Below are 11,677 nucleotides of genomic sequence, written 5' to 3' on the forward strand. Positions count from 1 at the left end.
GAGACCCCGTCTCAAAAATCAAAATAAAGTAACAATGAAAATACAGCTAAAATATGCCCCCCTACCACCACCACCAGGCACGGTACTTGTAATCCCAGCATTTAGGAGGCTGAAGCAGGAGGATTCTGAGTTTGAGCTTGGACTACATGAGAAGACACTGTTTCAAGCCCAACAGTGGGGTTGCGTACCTTAAATCCCAGCACTCAGGGGGCAGAGGCAAGTAGATCTCTTGAGTTCTAGGCCAGCCAAAGCTACACACAGAGAAACCCAGTCTTAGGAGAAGACCAAACCCCCCGTTTGAGTAAAGCACACCAGAGGCTGAGGATATAATACAGTTGGTAGAGCACTTCCCACACATTCCCGGAGCTCGGCACCTGACCCTCAGCATCAGTGTTGTTCAGATTCCTTCCCAGGGAGACATAAGCAACAACTCTCTTCCTGAAGTCCTGATGACAAACAGAGGTTCGACTGCACCAAAGTCCACTCCGGGAAGCTGCCAAGTCTCTTGGACTTCCTCAGCACAGATGAGGGGTTACTTACAGAGGTGTGGGTACTCCTCCTATTACAGTTTACTAAGGAGGAAGGAAGGCTTTATAGGAGAGTAGCCACATAGAGCCCCTTCCCTGGTCTTCCCCAGCCTATACACTCTAGCCCAGTGGTTCTCAACCTTCCTAACGGCTGCGACCCTTTAATACACTTCCTCATGTTGTGCTGAGGACCCCAACTATAACATTATTTCTTGGCTACTTCATAACTATAATTTTACTACTGCCACAAATCAGAATGTAAATATCTGATATGTGGGTTTTTGACCCACAGGTTGAGAATGGCATTTGAGTCTTTCACAGAGGTCACAATTAAGGCAGAGTGGCAGACATTTGGGAGCAGCTGGGTACTCAGGTGAGGGTCTGTTACCCTCCCTGCCACTCTACAGCTGGATATAAACAGCCAACATAGTTGTTTGTGGTGGTGCACATCTTTGATCCCAGCACTTGTGAGGCAAAGACAGATCTCTGAGTTCAAGGACCCCTGGTCTATAGACTTCTAAGACAGCCAGGGCTACACAGAATAACCCTCAAAACCTCAAAAATAAATGAATAAAGTCCAGCTGGGCTAATCTTGAAAGAGGCCACAGCTGAACTCCCCAAGATGATTGCTTTGCTCAAAGACAATTCACTCCCAACAAGCAGATAAAGCACAAGTGACAAGCAAATGCTTGTAGTCCCAGCACTGGGGAGATGGAGGCAGGAAGATCAGACGTTCAGGGTCATCCTTGGCCACATAGAAAGTTTAAGGCTAACCTGAGCTACAAAAAAAAACCCTTTTCTAAAAAACAAAACAAACAAAAACCACCTCCTGAGATAGCAGTTGATCTGGCTGAGTAGTAAATACCTACTCTTGAGGCTGGAGAAGTGGCTCAGTGGTTAAGAGTGTTTACTTCTCTTGAAGACCAGAGTTTGATTTCCAGCACCCATGTCAAGCAACTCCCAACTGCAGCTCCAGGTCCAGGGAGATCCAACACCTCTGGGCTCCATGGGCACCTGCACTCACTTGTACAAAACCACAGAGACCACACGAATACACATAATGAAAATAAATCTTTAAACATAAATGAATATCTGCTCTTTTCAGAGGTGTGTGGGCTGCCCATCTGTCCATTTTGCCACCGTCTACACCAGTCTCCATTGGTCCCAGCACTGAAACCGAGTATGAGCTACTGTTGCTCATTACACTGCCAGGATTATTATACTCTGTCTTGGTCCAAAGTTAGGACATAAGGGGCTGCAGAGATGGCTCAGCGGTTAAGAGCACTGGTTGCTCTTCCAGGACCCTGGTTCAATTCCCAGCACCCACATGGCAGTTCGCTGCTGTAACTCCAGTTCCAGAAGATCTGACACCTTCACATCAATGTACATTAAGTTTTTTTTTAAAAAAAAGTTAGGACACAAAACCAGGTGTACTGGTACATTCCATCCCAGTACTTGAGCTGTGGAGGCAGGGGGATCACGAGTTCAAAGTTATCCTCAGCTACAGAATGACTTTGAGGCCCACCTGGGCCACATGAGACCTGCTTCAAAACAACAAACAAAAACAAACATGGCCAACAAGACAGGTCATGAGATAAACATGCCTGTTGCCAAAACTGACAATCTGAGTTCAATCCCAGGACCTACATATGTGCACTCTTCAAGTGGAAGTCAGAGAACCTTTGACCTTTGAGAGTCAGTTCTTTCCTTTCCCTACTTGGGACTCCAATGAACCATCTTACTGACTCAAAATAGGTGTAATTAAAAAAAAAAAACACAGAACACAAAAGAAATCAAGAGAGGGGCTGGAGAGATGGCTCAGTGGTTAAGAGCACTGGCTGCTCTTCCAGAGGTCCTGAGTTCGGTTCCCAGCAACCACATGGTGGCTCACAACCATCTGTAATGAGATCTGGTGCCCTCTTCTGGTCTGTAGGCATACATGCAGACAGAATAGTGTATATATAATAAATAAAAAAAAAAACTTACCAAAAAAAAAAAAAGAAATCAAGAGAGCCGCCTATTTGGAGACAGCATATCTATAAACAGACATTGCTGTGACATGGTACCTTTCCACCATCCAGTGGGCAAGTGCTTAACACCACCCCTCACAATGCAATGTCACAGACCTTGTGCCAAATCCACCCCCTTATCCCCAGCACAGTTCTCATGTTCTCAATGAGTGAATCCCAGCTGCAACACCCAAAGGAGTAAGAGTCCAACAGTGATCCCTAACCCCAAGCTGCAACTCCTTAGCTGAACTGTTATCCCCAGCAGCGGGCTGCAGCAGTGCATGGAACACGGAATGCAGCTGAGCTTATACCCCAGAGACCAAGGTCAACTTTGGGAATGAATGATGGGCCCCAGTCTATCACACAGCTTTACGTTTTTATGATATTATAGTCGTGAATAACTTGCATATTTAATAAGCTAAGGGCTGGAAAGGTTTCTCAGCGGTTAAGAGCACATGTTGCTTTTGTGGAAGACCAGGGTTCAATTCCCAGTACCCACACAACAGCTCACAACAGCCTCTAACTCTAGTTCCATGGGATCTGATGCAAAAGGGAACTAGGCATGCACCTGATGTACATACAAGCATACAGGCAAAATATTCATGCATATAATCTAAGAAAAAATTTAAGAAAAAAAAAAGCGAAAATGCCAGAGCCTAGTCCTAGAGACGTAACCACAACATATTCCATAGTTTATCTTAAATTCCTGCCTTTGGTGCTCTGGTCTACTGACAGGTTTCCCATCATGCCCTGTTTTATCCTTCACATACAATATTTCTTCCTTCTGTGCAAAATGTCCACTCTCTGACCTTTACCAAGTCACCTAAATTACAAGCATATACAGTCATATCCAGCTTCAGTTACAGTCTCTCGATCATTTGCTTCATATGTATCCTAATTTTTTTGAATCATACACCCATCCAGACCACACATGTTGGCTCATACTTGTAACTTGGGAAGCTAAAGAAAGATTGTCGTGTGTTCCTAACCAGCACAGGATGGGATGTGAGAACCTTTGGGAAGAAAATGATAGTGATACAATCCACCCCACCTCACCCCCTGCTGATACAATGTCTCTAGAGAGCCCTGAATGTCCTGGAACTCACTATGTAGACCAGGCTGACCTCAAACTCAGAAATCTGACTGCCTCTGCCTTCCACTTGCCGGGTTAAAGGTGTGCATGACCAGACCTGGTTCAGTAATACAGTTTTTAAAGGGGCATGGCGGTCCATGCCTCTAATCCTAGCACTGAGATCTGAAGGCAGGAGGATCAGGAGTTCAGGGGCATCCTCAGTTACAGAGTGAGTGAGTTCAGGGCCAACCTGGGCCTTGTGAAATCCCATTTCAACTACCCCAATCCCAGCCCCTAAAAAATAGGAAACAAAACAAACATGTACTCACCTTTAAATAACCAGTCATATTCAGCATCCCACTCTGCCTCCTGGAGGCCTCTTGAAGACATTTAAAAACATTCCTTAGACTCCCAGGTTGGGTTCTTCCTCAGAAGTCAGCACTGATGTGGGTAAGGGCTTAGATAACGTGGTCTTTGTGCATGGCACTTTGCCAGCTATAGAAAGTCACTGTGGAAGAACAGGAGGTTGCTGGGCACAGGTCGGGGCCGGTTCAGCACTTGAAGGCAGATTTGTGTCCATAGACTTCACCGCACAGAGCGCAAACTGAATGGTCTTTGAACTGCAGGTACAGAGTGACAAGCACACAGGTTCAATCCACACAATGGCTTTCAGGGTTTTTTTGTTTGTTTGCTTGCTTGCTTAGTTACCAACAACCAAAATTAGGAATTTGTGCATTAAATTCTGAGTCTTTCTATACAAAAAATATTAAGCCATGTGTCATAGTTACAGTGCTATTGCTGTGAAGAGACACCACAACCAGAACAACTCCTCTTACAAGGGAAAATGCTGCCCCCACAGGGTTTCGGTGTACACCTGGCTGTCCTGGAATTCACCAGGCTGGCCTCGAACTCATAGACATCTGCCTGGTGTGCGTGACACCACTGACTGGAGCTGGCTTACAGTTCAGAGATTTGGTCTATTATCATCGTGGCAGGAAGCATGGTGGCATGAAGGTAGGTGTGACGCTGGAGAGGTGGCTGAGAGTTCTACATCTGAATCTGCAGGTACCAGGAAGAGACATTGAGCAACTAGCCCTGACTTGAGCTTCTGAGACCTCAGAGCCCACCCCCAGTGACACACTTCCTCCAACAAGGCCACACCTCCCAACAGTGCCAGTTCCTACAAGCATACGGGCCATTTTCATCCAAACCACCACACGTATGAGGTCCCCATCCTGCTGAGCAGCTGGGGCTGAGAACAGCTTAGCACGAATCCCTCCATTCAGTCCCCATTGCCTCCTTCAGCCTCATCCATTTCTGGCCTCTACAGGTCTGGTATGTGCAACTCTTGACCATGCCTAGAATTTCATGGAGAACACATCCAAACTGGGAAACATCTAGACCTCCAGCCCTTGACTCAGACAGTTTACCTTTGGAAACTTCAGAAACATGAAAGTTACTGCGCTAAGGCTTCTCACTGTGCCTTTAGAATGTTCCCATTGCTTTTTCTGGATGGGAACTCCCATAGAAGTTGGGCTCCTTAGGACACATGTCCAGAGATGGGAAGACACTTGCCTAAACAACGTCTCAGAAGTGAAGTAGCCAACTAGCTGGCATATGTTGGGTACTACCAAGTACCGTTGACTGGGACAGTGACATGACCTAAAGGAGGTTCTGGCCTAGGCAGTGGCCAGGAAGGTTTGCAAAGATGAAACTAACAACACCTAGGGATGCGGTGACAGAGGGGTGGCTGGAACGGGACAAACCAAATTTTGGCTACCAGGGTGTCTACTGTCATTCCGGTGGGTACAAAGTCTACCAGCTATAACAAAGAAATATGAGCTCTGGGAACATCAGCTCTGATGAGGAGGCACATGGTCACTCATTCCTAATGATGTCCAGGCATTTAATGCATGCAGTAAAATGAGAGATCACCGACTTGATTTTTATAGTTGTTTTGAATCAGGGTCTCAATCTGTCACCCAGATGGCCTGGTACTAACAATGTTAATCAGCACAGCCTCAATCATGAAATAATCCCTCTGCCTTTGCATCCAACGTGATGGTATTACAGGCATGAACCTACATATCTCACCCAATATGAATTCCGCATAGCTGAACAATCTTGGACTTGGACACACCTCTCTACCCCTTGGGGCTGCCGAATGAATGCCTTTGGGCCTAACACACACAGCTGTCACCCAGGATCAGTAATTTGTGTACCTGTCTAGAATCCAGAGGGTGGTCTGTGTTTGTAACTGACTGCCTAACTCAGAGCTTTGGAGCAGGGGCCCAGATGGCCCAGGTCTGGGTCAAGTCTATCCAAAAGGATCCAAAGGAAATCATCCAAGTAACTTTGAGCTCTCTCGCCATAAGAGGGCACCACAGACTCATGGTCTAGTTAACGCCTCAGCTATTACCAGTACAGTGAAGGGAACATAGGAACATCAACTTCCCTCACAGGTGATGACCAAGGGCCAGAGAGGAGACACAACATAAGTGGGCATAAGATGGAGGCAGGGAAAGAGACAGGCGTGACTGTATACCTAGCACCTGAAGGCAGGGACATCACAGGCCCAAAAACTAGAGTTTATATGCAGATACACCACAGGGAATGCAGTCTTGGGAAAACCTTAGTGAAGACCTTGGCTCTGGCTTTTGTACCTTGTTCCCCTTAATGGCATCTCTGCTCCCACTTCCTGAGTAAAGCTGATTTCCAGGAGACAAACTGCAGATTTTAGGGATGTGAATCTGAGTTTGGATAGAAACAGACACATCAGAGAAGCCTCTAATTCAAGGAACCCTGTCCTGGGAAGCCAGGACTACATTAGCACAGTCAGACTGGCATGGTAGGGAAGACAGGGAAGAACGGCAAACAGAGGAGGAAGACTTTTAGACTATTTGCCTAACTCTTCCCATTCCTAAATATTCCTCCTTGAGCTGCTCAGCCATCCAGGTCCCTGACTGTACACTCCAAGGAACAGAAACTGAGCCTCATTCTCTACCGACCATGTACCAAGTGCAGGGTCCACTGGAGCAGTGTGAATGTGTGCCTGGGCAGGAGACACGGTTCAGTGGTTAAGAGCCTGTGGTGAACATGCAGAGGACCTTGTTGATGACTCATGGCACCCACATGCCCATTAACTCCAGTTCCAGGGGATCTGACACCTTCTGGCTTCCGCAGGCACATACATGGTACACATAAACATGCTCCCAAATGCAAATATACTAAGATTCCTTTACAAAAAAATGTGTGTGCCCGAGTATATGTAAGTGTACTCTGTAAACAGGTACACAAGAAGTCAGGAGAGTAGAGTTTTAAGTGTGTGTGAGCCACCTAAAGTGGCTGCTGAGAACAGAATTCAGGTCTTCTGCACTAGCAAGTGCTCTTAGCTGCTTGGTGGTTTTCTGCAATTCTTACTGAGGTAATGTCTGCTGCTGCACCTGGTATAGCTTGCTGGTATAGCCCCTCTTGTGCCTTCTCAGTGCTAGGATTACAGTACACTGCTGCAGCCATCCAGATTTTACATGAGTTCTGAGATCTGAACCCTGGTCTTTACGCTTGCAAAGCAAGTGCTTTGCCCACCAAGCCATCTCCCTCTGTGGGATTTTTGAAAAAAACATGTATTTACTAGTGGATGTGGACACATGCCAGAATGAACGTGCGGAGGTCAGAGGGCAACTTGAAGGAGTTGGTTCTCCTTTTCCACTATGGATCCCAAGGATAAAATTCTGGATGTCAGGCTTGGTGGCAAACACCTTTACCTGTTAGACCTATCTTGACAGTTTCTGTGGGAGCTTTTGCCTTCAGTTTCCATAGCTACAAAAAGTAGATGAAAATACCTTTCATGCTTCAAAGGACTTTTACGGTGACCACAAGAGACAGTATATGTAACCATGGTAAACTCCACATCAGGACAGGAATGTATGATCCTGTTCCTCCTGCTGCTAGAATCCTGAGATTTCCTAGTGGCTTCTCAGAGGGTTTCAGGTCGCTGGTGACACTGAGAAGACAGGGGCAGCCACATCTCAGTCTCATCTAGATAGCAAGTTCGAGGGCAGTCAAGGCTACACAGTGAGCAAGACCGTCTCAAAACAAAATCAAGAGTGTTAGGATGGCAGACTCAGGGTCTGCGTCTTCAGTGGCTTGTAAGAAGCCAGGGTGCGAGCCAGTGGCAGAGCACAGACACATACACGGCCTTGCACTGACCGTCCGCAGCCTCCCCCCTAAAAAGCGTGTGGAATAATCTTTTTGTCCACTGTGAAGATTTGTCACTCGGACTGATTATAACAAAAAGCTGAACAGCCAATAGCTAGGCAGGATTTTCGGGGCAGAGAGGACGATGGGAATGAGGGTGGAGGCAGGGAGAGTTGCCAGCCAGGGATGGAGGAGGCAGGACAGCAGCATAGGTACTACAGAGTAAAGGAAATAAAGCCACAAGTCAAAAAGTAAACTAATAGAAATGGGTTAAATTAAGTTGTAAGAGCTAGTCAGAAACGAGCCTTGAGCCAGGCAGTGGTGGCACACGCCTTCAATCCCAGCACTCAAGAGGCAGAGAGACAGGCCTCTTGAGTTTGAGGCCAGCCTGGTCTACAGAGCGAGTACCAGGACAGCCAGGGCTACACACAGAGAAACCCTGTCTCTAAAAACCAAAAAAAAAAAAAAAAAGGAAAGAAACAAGCCTAAGCTATTGGCCAAGCTTATATATGTGTCTGTGACCTGATTTGGGAGCTGGCAGGAGGGACTACAAAAAAAAAAGAAAAGAAAAGAAACAAGCCTAAGCTATTGGCCAAGCTTATATAAGTGTCTGTGACATGATTTGGGAGCTGGCAGGAGGGACTACAAAAAAAAAAAAAAAACCTGTACAGTGTGACAATATCTTAGGTCATGCTCTATGATTTCTGGGCTTCTAACCCATTCCCCTTCCCCCTTTCCCAAGTAGAACATTAGATGAAAAAAACAAAAGCTGAATATAACTTTCAGGGACAAGCATGGTGGCTGATGGTGTAGAAGCTGAGGCAGGAGGACTAATCCAAGTTCAAGGCCAGCCTAGAAAACACAGTGAGATCCCGGACACTTTGGGCTACAGAATAAGACCTTGCATCCAAACACACATACATACATACACACACACACACACTTTAAGGACTATGATCTCTGACAAAAAACAAGAGTATCTAAATTGTAATCTACACTTTAAATGCCAGATATGGTATCACATGCTTGAAACTTGGTCTTGGTAGGCGGAGACAGCATGATTACGACTGAGTTTAAAGTCAGCCAGGGCAAATTTCAGGCCAGGAGACAAAGTGAGACCCTAACTCATTGCAGGCTGAGGTAGTCTCTCCTGGAACTTTCTAAAACCGCACTCTGAGGTGTTTAAGGTTTCTCAAGGATTAGCCACAAGCCGACAGAACTCCAAGATCAAAATGGCTTCAGGAAACTGTCTGCAGGTTCAACCAGGCAGAGCACATGAATCCTGGTCCTTCTACACACCTCTGGCCCACACTGGCTGGGTTCTTACCCAGTACTGATTCCCAGTGTGTGAGTTAAGGCAACTCCACACCTTGGAGCCTACTAACCGACTGTCCTGTAAAGGCTCCATGGTAAGGACTGCCATCACTAATAATTGCCAACTAAACTACAAGACCTCAAAAATATGCAGGCAAACCAAGTAATCTTCTGATGGGAGCCAAGTTCTCATAGGGTGTAGGGGTGGCAGCCACGGTTCTCTCAGGCATCTTCTGCACTGGTTTCTAGCAAAGCAGGGGCATGCAATTATGGTCTCTTCCTTGGATAGAGAAGGGACCACACCCAAAGAACTTAGTATTCATTGACTCTTGGGCCCTCTAAGAAGGGAAGATTGCCTTAAGTTTCTATTGCTGTGATAAAGAACATGACCAAAGCTGGGTGGTGGTAGTGCATGCCTTTTAATCCCATCACTCGGGAGGCAGAGGCAGGCAGATCTCTGAGTTCGAGGTCAGCCTGGGCTACAGAGTAAGTACCAGGACAGGCTCCAAAGCTACAAAGAAAAAAAGACCATGACCAAAAGCAAAGCAACTTGGGAAGGAAAAAAATTTATTTGACTTACATATCCCATGATCCACTGAGATAAGCCAAGGCAGGAACCTGGAGGCAGGATGAAGCAGAAGTCACGGAGGATGCTGCTCACCACGGGCTGCTCAGCCAGCTTCCTTGAACAGCTCAGGACCACGGCCCAGGGGTGGCCCTACCCAAAGTGGGTTGGGTCCTCGCACATCAGTCGTTAATAAGAAAATGCCCACAGACCTGTCTAGAGACCAGTCTGATGGAGATCCTGGCATGTGTCAAGGTGACATCACCTAATCAAAGTCCTGTCATCAGAGGCCAGGATGACACACCTGCGGGCCCTTTCTGAAGACCATACCTTCTGGGCAAGGCAGCTTCTGAGCCCAGTCTTACCATGCAACTCCTTAACTATGGATGGTTCTGCCTGTCAACTCAAGCTCTGTCCAGATGTGACAGTCCATGGTAGCCTTTCTGCAGAGGTCCTGCCCCAGCTGCAAAGGCAGTAGGACTTACTTCCTCCCATCAGACCAAGGCCTAGGCCCTGCTCAGTGAAGCGTGACCCAATCCCCTCCTCCCCGGAAGCCGCCGGCATAGGGACCTTTTAAATTATGGAGTAGCGTCCTCTACCCATCTCAGAAAGACCCAGGCGCCCCAACTAAATAATTCAGCACCCCGGGAAGACCCAGTGGATCCTGACACAGCTAAAGTAGGTCAGACCATGGCTTGGCTCTAGGAGGGGGCTGTCAAGCATACAACAGCTTCTTCCCCGTGGGAGAAGGAGCTTCAAGTCAGGAAGGCCTTTGCTTGCTTGGCCAGATCACACACCAGTGAGGGATACTAGAAAGGCCCAATTCCTTCCCTTCCTGGTACGAGTGCAGGTACCTTCCCTCCTGACATTCTGGCCCACCTGACACCCCCAAGTTACTCCAAAGCCTGTGTTTTCCTCTAGCCCACTCAGCACCTAGATACATGTCACCCCAACTAACTTGTCAGCAATTAACATCCTAGACCCAAGCCACATATGAGAAGGGCTGAGGTGTCAGGCATCCATGCAACCAGGGCCAGCCACAGCCACAGCTACAGCCACAGCTACAGCCACTGCCACTGCTACAGCCACAGCCACAACTACAGCTACAGCCACTGCTACAGCCACTGCCACTGCTACAGCCACAACTACAGCTACAGCCACTGCTACAGCCACTGCCACTGCTACAGCCACAGCCACAGCCACTGGAGCTTTGCCCAATGGGAAGCAGCAGGAGGCAAGCTCCGTTCTACTGGACCTGCTCTCCAGGACCAGGGTGGACAAAAAAGCAAACTCAGAACTCCAGCCGTCCAGCAGGAGCTGGAGAAGATTTCAAGCCACTTCTCTCACTAAACTGAAACCCGATGTCACACAAGAGTCCGGGTGGCCACAGCCTCCTGACCACCCTGTCCAAGCCACCCCAGGCTCTCAGCACAGCCACCTCAGGGGCCTTCTGCTCTCTTCCCGGGTATCAGCTGCAGTCTACACCCAACAGCACAGTTAGTTTAACCTGTCATGGGCAAGGTTTGTGGGTCTCCTCTGTTCCCACAGGCCAGCCTCACAGATGCACACCAAGATCAGACTTTAAAGAGGGAAGCTAGCACACCAACTTCAGTTTTTTCTTCCTAGAGGGCTTGAGAGGACCACAGGGCAGGAGGGTGAAGGAAGGTAGATAAAGGCACACTCAGGTCCCTGACTGGGTACGAGGGCTAAGGCTCTCTGCCCTCAGAATTTCTTTACCAAGGAGCGAATTCATCATACATGATGGGATGACGGTCAGTGGGCACCTGCATGATCCTGGTGCAGGTCACTCCTCACTCAGGGACTGATTTTGCAGCTAACTTACAAGAGGCAATAACTTCTACAATAACAGGAGCAACTCTGAGGTACCCCCAGCCAGAGAGCCCCCGGGCCAAGACTGTTCCTGGCTCTCCTCTGGTCATCCCTCAGCCTGGCAGCCTGGATCCCATGGAATACACAAGCAAAAAAATCAGCA

The sequence above is a fragment of the Microtus oregoni genome, unplaced genomic scaffold (assembly GCF_018167655.1).
Source record: "Microtus oregoni isolate MIOR12 unplaced genomic scaffold, Mior012 000032F_ref0000030, whole genome shotgun sequence".
Lineage (NCBI taxonomy): Eukaryota > Metazoa > Chordata > Mammalia > Rodentia > Cricetidae > Microtus > Microtus oregoni.